Consider the following 22,695-nt stretch of genomic DNA (forward strand, 5'->3'; position numbering starts at 1 on the left):
ATATTAAAATAATAATGTGTGTGTGTAGAAAACGAATATATAAAAATTGAGTTTGTAAATATTTCAATAATAACAATGTGTGTGTCTATGTCAATGTGTGCGTATGAGTCGGTGCGTGTGTGCTTCGATCTGTGTGTGTGTAAGTCGATGTGTCTTTGTGTGTGAGTCGATGTGTGTGTGTGAGTCGATGTGTGTGTGTGTGAGTCGATGTGTGTGTGTGGGTTGATGTGTGTGCGTGGGTCCGTGTGAGTGTGTAAGTCCATTTCTTTGTGTAGGTGTAATTCCGTGTGTGTGTAATTTTATGCGTGTGTGTGTAAGTGAAAATAAAATTGTGTGTGTGTGAGTCTGTGTGTGTAAGTCGATGTGTGTATGTGAGTCGCTGTGTGTTTGTAAGTCGATATGTGCGAGCGTGTAAGTGGGTCGATGTGTGTGTGTAAGTCGATGTGTCTGTGAGTCGATGTGTGTGTGTGTGTGTGTAAGTCGATGTGTGTGTGTGAGTTTATAAGTTGATGTGTGTGTGTACGTCGATGTGTGTGTGTGTGTATACGTCGATATGTGTGTGTGAGTCGATGTGTGTGAGTCGATGTGTGTGTGTGTGGGTCGATGTGTGTGTAAGTCGATGTGTCTGTGTGTGTAAGTCGATGTGTATGTGTCGATGTGAGTCGATGTGTGTCAGTATAAAAAAATGTGTGTGCGTGTAAGTAGATGTGTGCGTGTGAGTCGATGTGTGTGTGAGTCTGTGTGTGTATAATTCAATATGTGTGTGTCGGTCGATGTGTGTGCGAGTCTATGTATGTGTGTGTGTGAGTCGATGTGTGTGTTGAAGTCCATGTGTGTGTGTAAGTCGATGTCTGTGTGTGTGTGTGAGTTCATATGTGTGTGTGTGTAAGTCGATGTGTTTGTGTGTGTGGGTCGATGTCTGTGTGTGTGTAAGTCGATGTCTGTGTGTGTGTCTTTTTCGGCCCGTTAGTTTAAAATAAAAATGAAGTCCTCATCATTCTTGTATCTGAGGGAACTTGCTGCCAGTCTATATTGAGTGTTTACCAATTTGCAGTAGTAACTTTTTATGATCTAACCGTGTACTCGTATAGCATGCTACATACCATACACACGTAGCAGGCACACCATAAAACGAGCCGTACCTCCTATACTGCGTTATACACACACTATAATACTTAAAAAAAATTATTGGCCATATATTGTAGTGAAAATAAACTACACTAAGTACACAATACTACCATATTTGGCATTAACAGTGACACATGACATTAACCGATTATTTAAGTCAATGGTCTTCCATTGAGAGCTTTACTTAAATGACAGTAACATAGTTTTGTCCACTGTACTGTATTTCACCAAACGATAAACACAGGTACGTGCAGTATGCGACGAATCCAGAAAACCTCCAACCTAGGTCATCTGGGCTAGGAAACAGTGCGTGACTGAGGCTTTGTGATCCATGCTTGATTTTTATATCCACCTCAAATGAATGTAATGTTCTTGGCTATTGTCCTTTGGTTGTCACTCGCCATTTCATTTGCGGATGACCTTTGCTTAAAGGGACAGATCATTCCACAATGCATGGAGCATTAATACCTGCCGCATATTTGTTCGCACTGCATGACACCATTGCAAAGCACATTGTGCGTTGCTAATTTCAAACGCAAAAGTTTTAGGTAACACAGCATCCAGTATGTATGCAAAGTTGCAAATTCTTTGCTGAAATGCTGCACACTGGCCATCCCGCAGTCCAGTGGGTCTGGAAGTTTGATAAATCTCCACGTGACCCACAACCCTTGACTCCAAAGTGATGATGGATTGCAGGTGTCGTGGGCACACAGCCCTACTAGGCACACGTTGAAGGCTGCCGACCCCAGGAGAGACTGGGTTCAGTGGCGTGTGTGCCGTGGCCGGTAATCAAAATGAAGTTACAGGGTTCATAGTTCATTGGGCATTGCACGGACAACTGCGCTCCTCGCACTCACAATCACCCACACACATGTGTTATATGCACATGCAGATTTACACATTGAATTGCACATGCATGCAAACCCGTGTACATGCAGCCTTACGCGGGCTGTTGGGGAAAATTCTGATCAAAGCACATGTTAAGGGTGGCACTGCATATGAAGAGGTGGGTGGCCAGCACCATTCCTGGCCACCTTTGTCTCCCCAATAATAATGTTTAAACACTGCACCAGATACTCATTTGAGACTGACTCAACCTAGGGGAAACTCAGGTTCAAATATTTGTCACTGTTGGCCGTGAGTGGGAATCAAACTCAGGTCGCCAAGTTCGTAGAGTAGTGCACTAATCACTGTGCCACCACTCTCCGTTCACACATGCACGTACACCCTCATACAAAAATACCCATGTGATAGCCTTATAGGCTGTTCACATGAACCACAGAGGGATGGTAGAGATTGGCAGCACTGCTTTACGAATCCATTGACCCGAGTTTGATTCCTGGCCACAGCGAACAGGAGCCACTGGTTGATGATATTTGAAGGGTCCCGGTCACCTTCTTTAACAACCCGCACCGACCATCTGCGGAAGCTCCTATTATCCTCGGGATAAATTGCTTCTATTATCAACGGCTAATTCGTGGCAATTTACTCATTATCTGTGTTTATCCACGGCACTCACAAAATGCTGCCGGAGACTCCTGTTGCTCGAGGCTATTTCACAGGTGATGAGGGTGACAGTGGTAATGATGGTGGAGTTTGTGATGGTGTCGATGATACGTTGATGATGATAATGTTGGTACCATTGATGTGCACTGCTGCCCGAGGGTTTATATTAGCGCAGCATTCGTACTGCACAGATCGATGAAGAGACAGCATCAAGGATGGCCGCAACACAGATAGAGGGATGCAATCAGTTAATGTACAGTTTTGAAATGGATTTTGGAAATACAGGACCACGAGCGATGGTTATGGCACTGGGAGACCATCCAGCAGTGAATAGACAATTGATGGTGACCACTCCGTCGGTGGTAGTGATGATTATGTTCATACTGGTGATAAAGATGTTGATGATAGTGATGATGACGATGATGGTGATGAGGATGGTGATGATGGCAGTGGTGGTGATGGCAGTGGTGGTGATGATCCTATAGTCCACCACACTCCATTTGGATGTTGCAGATAACAGCAGTTGAGCTGTACACTGCTCTTATTCATGGTTAGGTGGCATCTGGAAATGGTAACCTGAGAACTACATCATGATTCTTGTTACCAACATCTGTTTCGAAGATAAGTGGAGTCAGGCAGAAATCAAATTAATTCGCTCCGTTTTGTATTAAAAAAAAAACATACACAACACTGCTCACGAACAGCACTCACCATACCACCGCAGGTAAGAGGAGTTTGACTGCTGCACAATTAAGTTATTTGTACTACAACGTTGCGACGAGACAACACATATGTGCAACTTGTAGCTCTAAAGATATTTTCACAAAGCTCCAGGCCACAAAGGAACAATGAACAACAACACACCAGCCCTCCCCCCGCCTGCTCTGATGAGTCCGGTGTGCCGGATGCCGTCGATGCCCCTGGTGATATCGTCCGGAACGTCAGCATGTTGCAATGTATGATGTGAGGGAGGATGTGGAATAACAAATATTTTATATATATAAAAATATATCTGGCTGGCTCTTGGAGTGAATGGTAATAAGCCTGAATTGAATTCAATCACGCTTTGGGTGACGTTAAGCTTTTTATTAGAAACCAAATTGAAAAACAAAACAAAGATGAAATTGAATATCAATATTATCTATGATGAATGCCTACCAAATATTCTCCTACAGACACATTTTGTACATCTCTTACAAGTGACGTGAACGTGAATAAATTTGAGTTCTCTATGCATCAATATGTAGGGCAATTATGCATTCTTTGCCTGCATATATGATAGGCATTCAAAATATGTAGGGCTAAAACCATTAAACAAAAGTAGCAATAACTGAATGGGAAGTATACTCAGACGGGGAGGGTAGAGTGGTGATCAGGAAGCAGATTGTGGGAATTGTTTAGAGGGGGGAGAGAAACAACAATCTGACAAGCCAATCTATTATTAGAGCCTCTCATTTGATGAAAGATTCACTGCTAAATCCTTATATCTGATTAATTTTAGCCACTAGGATACTCTGCATATAATAATACAATGAAACATTAAGAGGAATATTGGTTTAAGTGGATACATCTGCACAACAAATTGTGTGCAAGAAACAAGCAATATAAAAAATAGGCGGAAAGATGCACAGTAAACATGTTCTTTTACCAGAACGTTCTAAGAGAGCAATGCCACCAGTGCATTAAGAGCACACGATGTTTTGTACTGTCTATTAAATGCGCTGTGTGGTCTTATATCCACAGGCAGGATCTAATGTGTTTACTTGTTCGCACTTGTATTTTACTTCACACATGATAACCATCTTCAGCATCGTCCTCATCAGCTAATCGAGCCTCCTTTTTGAAAAAGGTGGAAATTGTCTCTATGCTGCAGTTATCTGCGGACTATAAGACATTAACCTGTCTCGTTCTTCTCTCTGAAGACAAATTTTCCAAACGTAATTTAATCTCTGCAACTTTTACCGTCCTTTGCATTGAAGGCACACATTATTACGTCTAAGTGTGCTCTGGCTTAATTTATAGCTTTACTACCAGGCTTCGCCTGAGACTTGGATTGTTGTCTTGGATTAATCCACGGCCTACGCGGAGGGTGGGGGGGGGGGATGCGTGACGTCAGCAGGCACACTGCGTGACGCTGCCGCATGCGGGTGACATCACAGATGTGACGTCACCGCTCACTTGCCGTGCAAAATATATCCATTATTGCGCCCCCCACCCCAAATGCAAAAGTCTATTTTTATACTTTTTGCATTGTGTACGTCTGGAAACTACCCACATGCCAAATTTCAAGTGTGTTGCATGTCGGGAAGTATGCTAAACATTTCGAACAGACACACATATTCACAAATTTCCCTTTTATATATATAGATGTCTTCATACATTTGGTCTATTTATAAATCTCTATGACTTGTTGTTGAGGCACATACAGGGTGCTTAAAAAATATTTTAACAGTTATATGGGACTATCATTGTTAATGGGAGAAGAACGGGTAATACACTGTGACATTCTAGATTTGAAGCTTTCGTGACTGCAAGGATTCATATTCTTTGGTTTTATTCGGGTAAAGTCACGTAGGTAAATTAAAACAAAATAAAAGAAAATCACGACGTTTCGGAGGCAACACAAGCTTCCGTCTTCAGGTGGAAAAGTCAACGCAGACTATCTGTGTCAGGAGCACAATTCAGAGACCGGGATTATATACAGGTTAAGGGAGGGGGGAGGAGTCAGTAAGGGGGCGTGAGTGGGTGGTAGGGCCGGGCTACGCATCCTGTTGAAAGAATGTTGTGGTGTAACACCCACTTCTCAAAGCTCACATCAAAGAGCCCCCCGATGCGAGCTCACACTCCTCCCCCCTCCCTTAACCTGTATGTGAGCTTGCATCGGGGGGCTCTTTGATGTGATCTTTGAGAAGTGGGTGTTACCCACAGCATTCTTTCAACAGGATGCGTAGCCCGGCCCTACCACCCTCTCACGCCCCCTTACTGACTCCTCCCCCCTCCCTTAACCTGTATATAATCCCGGTCTCTGAATTGTGCTCCTGACACAGATATTCTTCGTTGACTTTTCCACCTGAAGACGGAAGCTCGTGTTGCCTCCGAAACGTCGTGATTTTCTTTTATTTTCTTTCAATTTACCTACGTGACTTTACCGAATAAAACCAAAGAACACTGTAACATGATAACAAATGTATGTTAAGAGCTTCAAAAAGTCAAAGAGTCTCCACTTGCTCCCCATCATTGTCAACACATGCCTGGAATCTTGAAGGGTTTTTAACATTTTGGCCATGAACTTTTTGGAGAACACACGAAACGCCCTTGGATGCATGGAATAGTGCCTAGGCAAAGCAACGTGAATATATTTTATATCCTACTTTCAGACATTTTGGCAGAGGCAGATTTCGACACTTCCCATGGAGAGATTTTTTGACATGGGTCGACATGAATACAAAGAAACTAACTTTTCAACGTATGTTCTCTGCAAATATCACAATACCAATTTTTGGGTCTCCAGATAGAAGGATACACGGCGGGTAGGGGGGATATCACCCCCCTCCTCCCGGATCCACGACTGCATTTTGGCCACGCACTGCGTACAAGCAGGAGCGTTGAGTGAGACAACATGTAGTCCGATTATCACGATTAGCTTATGTACGGTGCGAACAAAGTTCAACATACATTCATACTTAGTCTGTGAGCTCCAGCGCGGGGAGAACTGAGATTGTAAGAGGGTTTTAGTAATCTCCAGTGATATTTCACCTCCATATTTGATGATGACGGCAGGCTCATGTTTAAGTCACGTGAGGATCCTTATATATATAAAAACATGTCAATTGTAAACACTGATTTCACTTATTTTTTTTATTCTAACGTTAAACCATTACACCTTGTAAAAATATGTGAAGTCTTAAAGAAAACCAAACAGCTCTTACTCATTGGTTTTTTCGGTAAAGTCACGACTTTACCAAAAAAAAACAATGAGTAATTTTATGCAGTCACGAAAGCTTTAATACTTTACAAACAGCTCTTGTTTAACACACCACACCCTGCTGGATGAGCTTCAGAAAGTTGGAACCGGTCTTTGGATTTTTCTGCTTAAACAAATGCTGCTGTCAGTTTAGCAGAGTTCTTTTTATTTCATAGTATGGCCATGAAACGCCTATGTCTGTTTAACTATTGCCTTTTTCGTTGCACATATTAAACCATGTCAATCATAAACGTTTATGCAAAAAAGATTCTGCAAAATAATCTAGCACAAAGAAAATACTAATTTCTGCTGCACTGATTTTTTTCAAATGCAACTCTCTTCATGTTGCAATGGAGACTTTCCTTTCCCTGCGGTTTTCTCTAAATCCCTGCAATGTTGCGACTTGGAGTTGATGCTGTCCACGTCAACATTAAAAGCAAAAAAAAAGGACACCAAACGTTTATTCTCTGTGACGTTGTGAAGGCCGTTGTAAGAATGTAATGTGAACATGTATATTGGGGTACATTGATCAGTGTTCTTCTAAGTTTTCATATATATATACATGGCCATACAACACAATACAAATCCAAATGGTGCGTATTTTTTCGCAATACATAAAAATGCACCCGCTTATTTGTGTATAACTTAAGTCGCGTTATGGTTCCATAAATAGGATCAGCAAGTGACCGGCATGGCTTTGTTTCTCACATTGCCTGAAAATCTTTTATTTGATATTTTAAACACATCAACTTGGTGCTGTTTTGCTTTATTTTGGTATGAGGTCCATACATGCTTGTGATACGTTGGAATGATTTAGAGTTGAATCAGAAACCAAAATAACATGTTTTGTTGTGATGGGGTGCTCTTTAAGATTTTTTCTAATTGCAAATGTGTGCATGTTATTAATTATTTTATTTTCAAAGCTATCTCTAATTGGCAAAACATTTCTAAAAATACAGCAACAGAGATGCTATTACATACAAAAATATGTAACATCTTAAATTATAATCCAACATATTTAAAGTAAGCATGAATACACTCATTGTAAGAGCACTTAAAATGTATGGTAAGAGCTGCTCATAAGCTGGCTTGGCCACAATTATAATCAACTATAATAAAAAAAATTAAATACAGTATGATACTCAATTACGTAAATCAATACTGAATGTTAAGTTGTAAATTTAATCAAACCCTTCCCAATTACACGTTACTTTGAAAACTACAACGTGGAGCAGACTACACTGTCTCCAAGTGATACTCATTTCCCTCGCTTGCTTTAAAAACACGTGCACCTGTGGTACGCGAGCCCTGCAAGCTACATTTAATGTGGTTGAGAGTATATTTGCAAGCATGTTCCATTTGTTCCATTTGGCAATATTATTTATTTGTCAGATAGCATGTGCTGTTCCATTGCTAACCAATAAAAGTGTAAAGACAACTTCGATGCACTTGTCTTGAGATGATTTATTTATTAAGGAGTCACAAGCTCACACTCGGACACGCGGTGACCCCCACTGCAACAGCCCCGAGTCTCCCGCGCATCTCCCTTAAATTTGGTACGAGGCCACGCCCCCATTCCCGAACTTTCTCTCTGGTTCTAGACTGCTTGCTCTACCAGCAGACTCTACTGTCTTCTACTGTCACCTGGCCACGCTCTTATTCTCGATCATTCCTGTAGCCACCAGCCCATTCGTACTGCAGGCTAACTAACCTGTCATTTGCTCCCGTGGCCACTAGTTCACTCACAACGTAGGTTGACTCTACTGTCATTGCAAAAGCAAATGACAGGTGATGCTGAAAAAATATTCTGCCCAATAGAAGTCCCAGCTGAGATTGTTTGAAATTGACATGATTCATATAAATTGACATCTGATTAAGCCTACGACATCTGCCACTACAGATTTACTAAATGGCTGAGCTTACTTTGGTGAAAACTAAACGTATTAACTGTGTGATTGGTTTTAGTATATAAACTGTGCTTTGTTGGTCAAATACACTTTTACATCAGGCTCACAGTATTTCTAGTGGTTTATAAGTTGACCTTCATCGCAAATTATGATATTATTATTTACTGTAACTCCAAAATACTTTATTTAGATTTAATTAAAATTATAACGTGATGTTTTAACTTTGTAACAAAAATGTATAAAATGCCTAAAACGTTTCAAATGAGAAGCTCAGAATATTCCAATTTAAAAAAATGTCCAATTGGAAGAATACGGGGTAGAGACGGGATTGAATGGTACCAAAGTGAGGAGGGGTGAAGTGAGAGGGCTCAATGGGATGAAAATAAAAATAACCCGATGGTAGGGGACAAGATAATTAATATGAACGATCATTCCGGTCATGCAGTACGAGATGTTTCTGTGGTTTTCACTAAAAGGCTTGATATATGAAGATGCAGATACTAATAATTTCATGTGGATAACCAAACGCGTGCGGTACCATTAGTGCAGACACTTGGTTGATGGAAGAATATTGCTGATGAGAAGATTATCCTGCAAGGGTTACCTGCAGTCTTTGAATTCAGTGGGGGGGGGAGGGAGGGGGAGCATGGGACAGCAGTCAGCCGTATATCAACGTAATGAGGTCCTTTACCATCACATGGCTCAAATCCCGTAGGACGGCCGCTTTCCAAACACCATTAAACGCAAACGATATGGCGTAATTAATGATGACAAGTGTTCGGTGGCAGTAATGTCTGCCGAGATAATTGCATGCCCAAAACATCATCACATTCGTGTCTGTCTGAGTCTTCTGTCGAGCATCATTGCTCTGACACATTTGGAGGTGGTAAAGCCAAGAGACCCACTATTTCAACTCAGGGAGTTCAATCTCTTGAGTATGTTTGGACCACTTATTGCATAATTAAGAGTGCACAGAAAGTATAATTTATCAAGGAATGTATGTATGTATGTTGAACTTATTTTGCACCATACGTAGCTAAACGTACTAAACGGAGGTGCAGGGATAAAGACAAGCAAGTATTTTGTGCTATCCAAATTGATGTAATATCACTGTTGGTATTTTACAAATACAGTACAATTTATCGACTGTTTAATACTCACGTAAAACCGTTTTTTTATTTACATATGCTATTTAGCATGAGAAGGCACACTTTGTTTGTCTCTAAAGTATGTACCGAAACATTTACAATGTATGCATATTGTCACTATGATGTACGGCAGTGACACTACGTAGTATATCAATGAATACAGTCCTGCATTTTATTTCTAAAGCTGATGTTTAGAAACAGTTTAATATATTCCACTGGCGCTCCTATTTGCAAATGCAATTAACCTAAAGGTTTCCTGTAATATATACAGAATAAATGCATTGTGCCATTACTCAACAGACGTATACACAGATGGCGGAAGACAAGGCAAGCAATTTCACATGTTTTTCAGACACCTCTCCTTCTGCCACCTCATTTAAAATGCCATTTTTTACACGAATGAAAGGGGTTTCATTTCCAGTATATTTTTCTGATGCAGTCACCATTTTTCTGAAGCCACCAAGAGATCTGTGCATTGGCCTGGCTCATGGTGGCAAGAAGTTATCTACCTCGCTTAGTATGCAGGAGGCTGTAGGTTCAATCCCTACCCTGACGCCTATATATTTGGAGTGTGCATGTTCTCCCCGTAGTCGTGTGGATTTTTCTACCGGTCCTCCAGTATACCCCTCCACATTTATAACATGCATTTAGAATATTTGGTTGCTATACATTTCTACGTGAAAAGCCACTTATTTGAGCTATAATTTGTGGCCAGGTTGCTTCTGTAAAATAGCTATATAGTGCAATGGGCCTTACCTGGTCAAATAAAAAGTTTAGCTTAGATTTAGAAGAGAGAGATAAAGGGCCTAGCCTAGAAAGCCTCATAGCTCATGGCATTAGAAGACATTGGCTTGTAGGGCCCTGCAGCTATCTTTGAGCTGGAGTTGAGTCACTCCTGGCTCAACAGAGCCAGGTTTAGTGGTCGTGAAAATGAGACATTAGCCTAACAAAGGAGGTTGAGCAGCTATTGTATAGATAGGTACACAATGATATGGTCTGAAATATATAGTATGCAGTTAATATATTGCTGTATTGCTACTTATAGTCTGATGAGTGGATAATACATATTACATGTTTAATTGTTTTCAGTTTAACAGATGCCATTATAATGCACTCCTACTTGCATGCTCTTTGTAATGCAGTTTCAGAAAATTATCCTTACATAATTGTTCCATGGGCTAAAATTTGAAAGCATTATTAAAAGCGAAAACATACAATAATTGGCAGCACAAATATAACACGAAATCCCCTTACTTGGAGAAGACACAAACATTAAGATGTAGTGTATTATAAAATTTTGCTGCATATCTTTTAAACCAGTGCATGTGTAGTGAGTCCAACTGAGTCGCAGACGTTATTCTTTGGAGGCAACACTTGTATTATAACATCAACACCTACCACAAAGGGGTAACTGCCCCTTCACCAGATACAGTCTAGGGTGGTGACCACCCAGCTAACTACGCTATACTGAGGAGTTACAGCTATGAAGGGGTCGGGCCCTCTCACTCGGGTCCTCGACCACGTGTTGATGTTTTGCAGGACGTAGAGCTTCAGCTTGTGGACGTGGAGCTTCAGCTTGTAGGATGCAGCGACCCGATCCCTCTCAGGGACCCGCCTTATATCCCCCCACGGGTCGGGGCTGCTCCGCCCTCAGCCCCACCCGCCTTCTGAAGCCTTTCCCTCTCGAGAGCTATCCCCAGACACGTGATCACCCCCTAGTACCACACCTGGGGGCCTCTCTATGGACACTCCAGATCACGTGTCTACGGGGTCAACCAGAGTGCCATGGCCCGGGGCAACCCTGCCCCTGGGCCGACACTCTCTCCCTCCCCCTGGTGGGAGCCCGCACTACACGCTATGCGTGGTGCCTGCGCTATCCCAGCGCACGCCAAGCCCTGCTAGGGCTGGTACTACATCCGTCTACGGGGTATACGCGATGCATCGCGTGCCGTGGCCCTCTCAGGCCGGCACCATACAGTGACATCCCTGATGTCACTAAACATGGCATACTTTTTAGAATTGTTAAAATGTGGCCATGTACTTGCATCATAATTGCCAACACACCTACAGCATTATGCACCTTTGTAAACACGTAATCAACGACAAAATTATTTGACTGTGGAATTTTGTGATACCTGTAGCATTAAAGGTATGTAATACACAATCCACATTGAGGAGAAAATCGCGATCTTTGAATATTACACAACAATCGTATAATGTAAGAAACAGTATTCTGTGCAAGAGAAAAATATCACAGTAGAATAACTGTGAGTGGCTCATGTACATCTCAAGTATGCACGAAATATGTTGGCACATGAGGAAGGATAAGACCACATTATTGTCATGGCATTTAATTCGATTGATTGACTCTCGGCTTTCCGTGGCACATTTTCAAGCTGGCTGGCTGTTCACTCATGACACTCAAATCCTCAAGAGACTATGGGGAGATGGGAGGCAGGAGCTATCATCACAGTGGTTCCAGAGACTTTTTCTTTTTTTTATCTGGATGCCCGAGGGAAAAAAAAATGTGAACGCAAGAGTGCATAAAGGGTTGTTGGTATTGGGAGTTGAAAAGTACATCTGCGACTCACATTTATATCCTTGTCAAAGGCTTAGTTGATATAATTTGTGGATTCAGTTAAACTGAATTTGTTCCTTAGTTTGTTCTTTTAGAGTTCTGATTTGACTCTTATCGATATTCCTGTTTATGCAACATTAAACAACAACTACACTTTTAATTATAGCCCATACGTTGCCATTGCACGAATAAATAATGAATAATAAGGCATACTTAATGGTATTTTATTATTATCTGCGTGGGATGCTTAGTGTAGCATGCAGAGAGCAACACGTTCATTCAGTTCACTAAAACAGGGTTTTCTCTTAAAATGTATTTAAAGGTGAGGTTGTAAAAAATAAGCTGAAATGCCTTGAATTTTGAACATATACTGCAATAAAATTGTAAACTGACTTCATCGTTACGCACTTCATATGATGGTAAAATATCTAAGAATATTGCAATACAAAAATGAGCAAACTTGTAAAGACTGATATTTTACTTCATGCGCCACGCTGATCACAAGATCCATGCACACGTGGCTGCAGAATGGACCGAGAACAGAGACACTCCATAGAGCATGACCCCCATTAGTACCATTTTAATTTTGTCTTTTGTGACTTCAACTTACACTGTATAGGTCCTTCAGCATGCTTACTTGAGTATCCTCTATCTACACACTGGTTAATAATACACCATTACAATGTGTGTTTTGTTGCTTGTTGTGATGAAAAAAAAACATTAAAATATACTGAATTACTTATTATAAGCACTGTTGCGATAAAATTATGTATCAGCGCAGTTATCGCTTTGTACATAAATCAAACCTATACAATTAAATAAGTCTGAGTATTTCTTCTTGTGCACTCTTATGAATCCAGTCCATCATCAATGCGCACTAATCACACATGTATGCTCTTTTAAGCAACACTGTTTTAAGTCTCTTGCAAAGGTGGCTCAGGCTTAAATACGTAACTATATAAATGCATAACTATAATTGGTCCACTGTAAGAAATGATCGTATGTGTACTAGTATATAGATGTACGAATTCAAATGTGTCAAAAGGCAAAGATAATATAGATGCTGAATGTATATTTTCACAATTACTGTTGCTTCAACTTGAGTTGCAAAATTAGTATTCGCATCACATCGTAGATATATGGCTGCAGTCAGAAACCTAACCCTTGGGTTACTGTCAGTGGATGCCACGGATGCAATGGAAAGCACCCACAATACACAGGCAAGCATTCACTTGTCGGACCCAAACATAAAAATGAGTCAGTAAAAAACACAAGAGTAAAAAAAAACATAGTAAATATCAATATATTGTTAATATTAAAATACACTTTGTATTGCATCCTTTATTTGATGGTCTGTTTTGATGTAAAATATGATTCTACTGAAACATGATTGTATGGTGTTCTTGAATTATATAGAATTTATTTTGATACACAATATATTACCATGTTTGCATTCAAGAATAAATGAACGTCCGTGCGTTTGGATAAATGTGTGCACATTAATGTACATCTGTGTTTATTAATCAATGTATTAATTCACTGAAACAGCTTTGCAGTATAACATTATGATGTGGAAAAGATAGGGACCATATTAATAAAAAATGAAATCTTAAACAAAACAAATAAATCACTAATTTCATGCCAGGAGACACTAATTAATCTGTCAATCAGTGTTTTTTTTTTAAAAAAGGGTTATTTTTATTTGAACTTACATTTTTTTGTTTACTTTTCATGAAAGCAGTTGACCATTCCTCAACACAGCTTTGTGGATTAGACAGGATAAGATAGATGAAGGTTACTACACTGACACGAGAAATTTAATAAAAATACGTGGACTTATATCTAAGGAGCACAACTGATATGTTTCAATGAATTTAAGGTGGCATTTTTTGGCCAACAATAGCATTCTTTCTGAATATGTATTCTTAATGCCTTCCAAATTAGGTTAAAAGCAAAAATGCATTCACTGTTTGTTCATCTGTAATGTGAGGCATGGCACGATAGTTCTAATGGACGATTACTCTTGTAAACATGATCAAATCTGAACAAGGTTTTAGTATAAAGTTGCGTTACTATTAGGAAATCACCCGAATAAAAATTTGACAAATTGATCAGAGTTTTGCCGAAAACTTGGCAATACAAACGACAGTAAAAGGATTTGCCTTGCCTTCCATGGTGATGCCCCTCCTCCCCGATGACGCCACATGACCCAATATGTGCAAAGTCTTGTCGTTGTGCGGCTTGACACGTAATTCTATGGGTCTTTCGGTAAAGCCACGTAGATAGAAAAATAAAAAATAAATATCATGACGTTTTGATCGCAACACAAGCAATCGTCTTCAGGTGAAAAATACAGCAAGAGAGCTGCTGAAGCAAGATGTTATATAGGCCTGAGATGGGTGCAGCCCAAGGGTAAGTGGGCGGGGCTAGAAATGGAAGTTGTTTGTAAATGTAAGAATGGAGGGCGCCCTGAGGCAGTGGAGGTGGCCATTGTATTGTGAGAGATTAGCATGTCAATGTAAGAGAACCACCGCAACGGTGGATTTTCTAGTGAGACATTCCGCCCGCTGAAAAAACGAGAGCTACCACCACATCGAGTGAAAGGAGCATCGGTGGCTGTGCTAGTGAGACATCCAGCCTGTCAATGCAAAGACATCCAACCTGGCAATGCAACTCAAAGAGTCGGAAATAACAGCTAATATCGGCAGGTAGGATGGAAAAATCATAGCCAGTGATGACTTAAACTGGTTAATAACATCGTTCCAATGATTGCTCAGTTTGTACCCATCTTCTCGGTTGAAATTGTCTGTGTTTATATATATTTGGATGGCTTCATGAACGAATCTTTGTTGATAGCCAGTAAGTTTGCAGAGTACCTTCGTCTTGGAAAAATCTATTTCGTGTGTGCCCACAGTGATAAAACAATGATCAGCCACGGCCGAGGTATTGGTCCTACCGTGTTTCAGATATGTCTTATGTTCACAAAACAGTCTGAGATATATCGCTTAGTTTCCCCAGTGTAACTACTGCCGCAACCACAGATTAGTTTGTAGACACCTTTTCCACCTCCATGGACAAAACCACATACAATAACAAATTCAGGACCTACTTAATGATGGCAGCTATACCAAAATCAACAGAGATACTACCAACAGCCTGGTTACGAAAACCAACAAGATCATCACTGATTCGGCATCTTTAATCAAACCAACCAAGCGGCTCTCTCTAAAACCCTCTGCTGCTATCCCACTCAGCTTTTATAGCTTACAAAAATCCATGAAGAAGGTACACCACTCCATCCTATTGTCTCCACTTTTGACTCACCCACCTACAAACTGGCCCGATTTCTGTCTGAGACCTTACATCCATTCACTGGCTAGACCACCTCAGCGGTACTTAACTCAGCTCACTTGGTATATCTAATTAAGGACATCTCACTATCTTCTTTGGTTCTTTCGGTAAAATCACGTAGAATGAGAATAAAATAATAAATTAATAAAATAAAATAACACAATAAAATTCTCACGACGTTTCAGCCACAACACAAGTGGCCTTCATCAGGTGAAGGGACGAGACTGTCTCGAGGACAGCGCTGGAGCGAACACAGCCAAGCTCAGACCGCGACCTTTAAGCTGTGTGAGCCAATTCTTCAAACCACATCAATTCCATACACCCAGCCATCAAATTCATCATGGAGGTGGAAAAGGATGGCAAGTTACCATTCTTGAATGTTTTAATCGCAAATAAACTAGATGGCTCAAGGGGACACTCTGTCTACAGGAAAGCCACCCATATGGCTGCTTACCTAAAACCTGACTCCCACCACCATCCAGCCCAGAATAATTCCCTCATCAAAACTCTACACCATAGAGCTCGTTGTATTTCCAGGTTCGATTTAACACAGTACATACAATTCATGATCTGATCCCATCTGTGAAGGATGTGATCCCTGACATGCAATACCCCAGTGTCTACAAACTAAGCTGTGGCTGAGGCAGTAGTTGCCTCGAACTGTGTTCGTGAACATAAGGCATATCTGAAACACGGGAGGATCAATACCTTGGCCGTGACTGATAATTGTTTTAACGCTGTGGGCACACACGAAATAGATTTTTCCAAGACGAAGGTACTCTGCAAACCTACTGACTATCAACAAATATTCGTTCATGAAGCCATCCAGATATATAAACACAGACACAATTTCAACCGAGAAGATGGGTACAAACTGAGCAATCATTGGAAGGACGTTATTAACCAATTTAAGTCATAACTGGCTATGATGTTTCCATCCTACCTGTCGATGTTAGCTGTTATTTCCGACTCTCTGAGTTACACTGCCAGGTTGGATGTCTTTGCATTGACAGGCTGGCTGTCTCACTAGCACAGCCACCGATGTGGTGGTTCTCTTACATTGATATGCTAATCTCTCACAATACAATGGCCACCTCCACAGCTTCTGGGCGCCCTCCGATCTTACATTTACATGCAAATACCATCTCTAGCCCCGTCCAACTTACCCTTGGCTACACACAATCAACGGGCTCAATGTTTCACTAGCACATCCACCATTGTGGTGGTTCTCTTACATTGATATGCTAATCTCTCACAATACAATGGCCACCTCCACAGCTTTGGTGGCACCCTCCGTTCTTACATTTACAAACAAATTCCATTTATAGCCCCGCCCACTTACCCTTGGGCTGCACCCATCTCAGGCCTATATAACATCCTGCTTCAGCAGCTCTCTTGCTGTATTTTTTCACCTGAAGACGATTTCTTGTGTTGCAATCGAAACCTCGTGAGATGTTTTATTATTTTTATATCTATGTGGCTTTATCGAAAGACCCATAGAATATGTATTCCTGCAGTCACGACAGCTTTAAGTCAAGATTTTTGACATAATGTTTTTTTTACGATGACTGCTTTTGATGTTAAAAAAGGCTTGGAAAAGCGTCCATAATCCATTCATTTGGATAATTCGTCTTCCTTGCGCGAGTATATCAGTGTTTAAAATAGCATTCTAACTTTAGTCCCATTATTATTTTATGTGCAATAAGCTTTACTGCTAAAAACAGCAGATGGGAAGAGCATAATGCAAGCTTTAGACACGTTTAAAAGGAGAGGGATAAATTAGCAATGAAACTCTTGTTTAAACCATAGTTAAGTGGGATATAAAATGCACGCACACATGATATCCTTCAAACACATACGTTTTAATGGTGGTAAATATATGCAATCATTCAAAGCCAATCACAACAACATTAAGGAGCAAAATTTACATATTGGCGAATATGTTTTCCCCCACTAAACTAGCCAAAATAATAATGCCAATTTCCCTACGACAAACAACAGAGACAATCATGAAGGGAATATGTTTTAGATGCTTTATATGTATATGCACATACATTAACATTCATGCAAGCACAGCTGCATATTGTAGACTATCACACACGTGTAAATTCATGAAAACATTTACATAACAACACACATACCTTTGGATAATTTTTTGCCATTGAAAAAAAATGTCAATATTTGTCATATCTAAGAAGTTGCGTTGCATTTTCTTAGACTGATTCACTGCTTAATTATATATTTTAAGTAATCTCATAATATACCCTGTGATATTTTTGCATAATAACAAAAACACATGTTAAAAAAAGGCTCAATAAGCATAAGAGATCACGCAGTGTCACGTGCTATTTTAAAAGAATAACTCCCACAAAGACTAAACTATCTACCAAGTATATTCCTAGTTTAGTACAATAGAGCTTGTGCAGTGCCTATTAAACGAGACTTAGGGATGCATAAGAATGGGCTGGAAGGCTTTTTGGGACATGCGAGGTCCACATGGGACTGTGAAAGCCACCTGATCCATCAGCTCACCAAGCCACCCCTATTACTAAAGATTGAATCGCAAAAAACTGCATTTGCAGCTATTTCACCAGCAGCGGTGCTTGTGGCCTCATCTCCAAGTCATTGCTCAGTCAGAATCCATGCTTGTGGCAGGCCTGTGAGATAGACAGGGAGGACTTGGCTAGCAATATTTCACAGACAGAATTAGACTTCATTCTGCTGTCGGGCAGAAGGTCAACAGGCTATTTAATTTATTAAACCCATCCTATTCTTGGAACAACTGCCAAAATGTCTTATTCTTCTGTCGTCGAAAGTGAAAGTGAGTTAAATCGTATTTTTGTGGAATGAATTTTAAATGCAGCACTATATATCTGACATTGATTTTTTTTCTTATGGAAGAACCCGTATAACCATCATCATCTAAATTAGCCACAGGATCTCATTGCCGAGGCAACTAATGGCAAAGTCAAGCGATGTCATGTTTAAGGCAAACTTAAAATGATCCCACAATTGAAACACATTGTTAATATGACCACCATCTACACGGGGTAGAAAAAGGGGTAATGTGATGAAGTTGTTACTTGAACTCATATTGCTTTTGGAGGAATTCCTAAGTGGTGGCTCATTGTGTCGAGATACTTTTTCATAATTCTACCATTTGCAAAATCCTTGCATTTTATTTGATTATTACATATTTTTATGATTTAAAGAAAAATGTAATATTTAATCCTTCTGCTGCTGCACAAAAGTAGTAATTCAACTTAAAATTTTAACCAGAAGCCACCCCACTAATCAGAATGAGAAGATGTAATGTATATTCCCTATACTATGGCAGGTGCCTGTGAATTTGTAAATTTGAAGGTGTGGGACAGCGTGGCTGTTAGCTGGCTGTGTAATGAATGGCACATTTTTGATTCCTGACAACACATGCCAACAGTGCAAATTGAATTCTCCAGTCTCTTTATATTATCTTTTTGGAAAAATCCTATAGGATTTAAAAAAAGGTCTCAAAGGATACTATACTGATTTGAAATTTCCATCGAATCCTTTGGGTCATTACAATAGGATATTTTTTCTAGTTTCCATGGGATGTTATATGTTTTTTAAATAGCACAATACACACTTGTATTGTACGAGCACAATAAATAGTTATTTAAACACCAAACATTGTCGATAAATCACAAAAGGATCCACAATTTTGTGGTCAATTTCAATGTCTTTGCATTTGCCTATGATTTACTACCACTTCTCTTTAAAAAATATGAGACGGTATATATATGACTCCTTTATTCCGGTGAGGCATATGTGTTGTGATGCGCAGAATTTTTTTATGTGGTTGCTTTTATATCTTCTATAAATCCAAATTTTATGGTGTTGTATTATCAGGAAATAGTCATACTCCCCAGCGACCTTTTGACCTAAACATTTTAATCGAAATCAGCATAAGAAAAAATATATAATTTATTTGAATTAAAACCACAATCAATTGCTTTTCAAAGCATATAAATACTGCGAGCATACACCTAACATCATCATCTTGTACCTCTCTTATTTAACATTTACAGCAGCCTTTAAAATGCCTAACTCCTGAAATTGTTAAAAGCAATTTTGGCAATGTTTAACTGGGAAGTGTTAGTATGGCTGCATGGTATTGATCGCACTGATGGAACCCCATACTTATTCTCAGCATCCACCACTTTGTCTGAAAGGACATTGGGTGAATGCTGCTTTATTATTCTGGTCACACTCATGCACACATTAGAGATTGTTTTTTCTTCTTACTTAACTGTTTTAAAAAGGATGAGTAAAATTCAATTACAATCAGTTTTTTTTATGCAATCCTCAGGATATTGTACTGTACATTTCAAAAAAATGCCAAGTCAGAAAATATTTTAGTTAGCCCTGATTTTTTGAGGATGTCAAAATTCATACCATCTGGTGCAGGATCTTTTTCTTTATCATATTGTTAAAGGCAGATTATAGTATTACGGTTCAATAGCATTCACATTGACAAAGAAAATGGAACAAAAGCTGAAAAGTGGCACAAAGAAGTATTTAGAGGCGCATGCTTGGAATTACACTGACAGGGAAAGTCAAATGCAGGTATTAGAGAAAACATGCAAGCTAAATACGTGATATTCAGTGTTACAAAAAGTTAGAAGGGACAGTGGCCAATGGGCAAGACTGATGATCGACTGGCAGCCAAAAGAGGGAATGCACTGAAGATGTCAACCGTGGAGATGGACTGATAAAATCAGCTCATGTGCAGGTGCTAGGGAAGTTAATGCTGCACAGGACTAAGAAATATGGAGACATCTTCCGTTATAACTAACGTTGTAATGAACAGTTAAAAATAGAAGGGGCAAATTACAAATGCAGAGAGAAAGTTATTTGAAATCACTAAAAAACATATAGAAAAAAAAGGAAACGTGAAAAAGAATGAAAATGTCAAAATAAAAGGTAAAATACACAGAACTCTGAAAATTAAATAACACCAGTACAACAATGGTCGAATATGTTATAACACTGGAAGCATGGAAGCAGCAAAGAGAAAGTTGATAGTTGATAAATCATAGCACATAATAGAGACAGAATCATAAAACGAGTAAAGGGATTTTATGCAGATCTTTATACAAAAAAAAACAACCCATCACATACCCCAGGAATATTCGATTTTTAATTGAAGAAGAAGACGTTCCACATTTAATACTTAAAGAAGTCACCCCTGCCCTTCATAGCATGACAATCTAAGAGCTCCTGGAACAGATGGAATAACTCCAGACATTCCTTTTCATGAGGTTCCTACACTGACATTTTTTGAAGAATTTCATTTTGAAGGAGTGTTTTGCATGTGGGCAGAAGCTAGTGCACACAGAGAAGGAGATTCCACTGAAATATCTACAACAATGGATTCATAAGCAGGTTTTCTCTTCTGCCACGTCCTGGCCACGTCACAGCCCAGCATGTTCAGGGAATTTACAAATATACATAATCCACCAAAATAAGCTTCCAAAGTTCTGGATTATAGGTATGGACCACAACTAAATGTTACTCCACGACCCTAACCCCAACATGAATACTCATTATCAACATTTATTCCAGCCATCATACTGTACTAAAGGACGCGTGGATAAATTAAGAGTGTAAAATTATATGTGTATGCCTAGATTGACTGCAGTATGATTAACAGCGCTGACTGAAAACCATATATCAGTCATACCCAGTATTTATTTACTAAATATATTTGTTAAATTAATTGACGAATTCATTCATGATTTCCTCAGGATAATCCCTTGAGATGGAATGCTTCATTTGCAAGGGTGTCCGGAGTGTCAAGTGACACATAGCAAACACGTAACTAACAACACATATACAATCATATACAATTACACAGAAGTAAATAATAACAATACAAATGTAAAATACTGCACAGTACATTTACGCAATGTCAAGAACAGCCAAGGTAGCGAGCAAGTGGTGCACACCGCCAGTTGTTCGAGAATGTTCTCGAGCTATAACAGTGTTAAAATTAAAGCTTAAAAATCACGAGCATTGAAACATGTATTGGGAGCTACTACGATAAACAAACAATATCAGAGAAAACTGTGTGGCCGCCTCGATTCACTTTACATTCCAAAAAAGTGATAGGTTATGACAACGCACTGAATACCTTCTCATGCATTGTTGCGATGGCTAAAGCGAGGGTTTGGGGGCTTGAAAGCATGTGTGTAACAGCGAGTCTAATGGGGAACAAAAAAATCAAACAGAAGCCTCTTTGGTCATGCAGGACCATTTGCCCAGTGACCCTGCCTTTTGATGTCACATCCCCAGAGATGCCGCAGAAGGCCCACCCAGCACTATGGTGGAGGTGATGGTAGTGGGCAGCGTAATTGGATTTCTACAACATGCGACCTGAATTCCCAGCCATGCGAGCTGTCCCGTTAAGACACACGCTGGACTAATCTTAAGGCATGAAAACCAAAAATATAATTTATGGAAATGGTAACCTTTTCTCGATCTTCTTTATTTTGGTTTACAAAAACAGAATAAGACAAAATGTAATTAACAAATCAATAAAGCTATGACCATTATTATATCCAGCCGAGTTATGGTGCGATACATTTTATTTAGGCTGACAGTGAACATTTGTTATATTACCATGTTGAGAAGACAAATAATAATACAGAAATGCCTAGATTGCTGTGTATAATGATTCCATTCTGAGACTGTAGTTTAAATAATTATTACTTGCCACCAAACGACTAGAACGAGCTCAGTGGTGATGAACAAATATCCATGCCAACTTAAAGCATATGGTTTTTTTTGCAGCCAATACAGTACAATGATTCATCATACGGATCATAAGATCCATGCGGCATATGGCTCGTATTTGTAAACTATGACAGCCATCAACCCTATCACTGGAGCTGTGTAAATGTCAGTGCTGCCCCAGCATTTAGTTGTGGGATTAGCATTTGTCAGTGTGGGCCTGCTGTCTGCTATATTGCATCTGGGCGCACGCTGCCAAATCTTTAATCACGTTTTGAAGCACTGCATACAAATGGGGATTGATGTCAAATTAATGGTAGAACAACACCTACGAGGGAGCAG

Source organism: Petromyzon marinus, chromosome 2, assembly GCF_048934315.1.
Source record: "Petromyzon marinus isolate PM22_M1 ecotype Great Lakes invasive population chromosome 2, UKy_Petmar_22M1.pri1.0, whole genome shotgun sequence".
In the NCBI taxonomy this organism is placed as follows: Eukaryota; Metazoa; Chordata; class Hyperoartia; order Petromyzontiformes; family Petromyzontidae; genus Petromyzon; species Petromyzon marinus.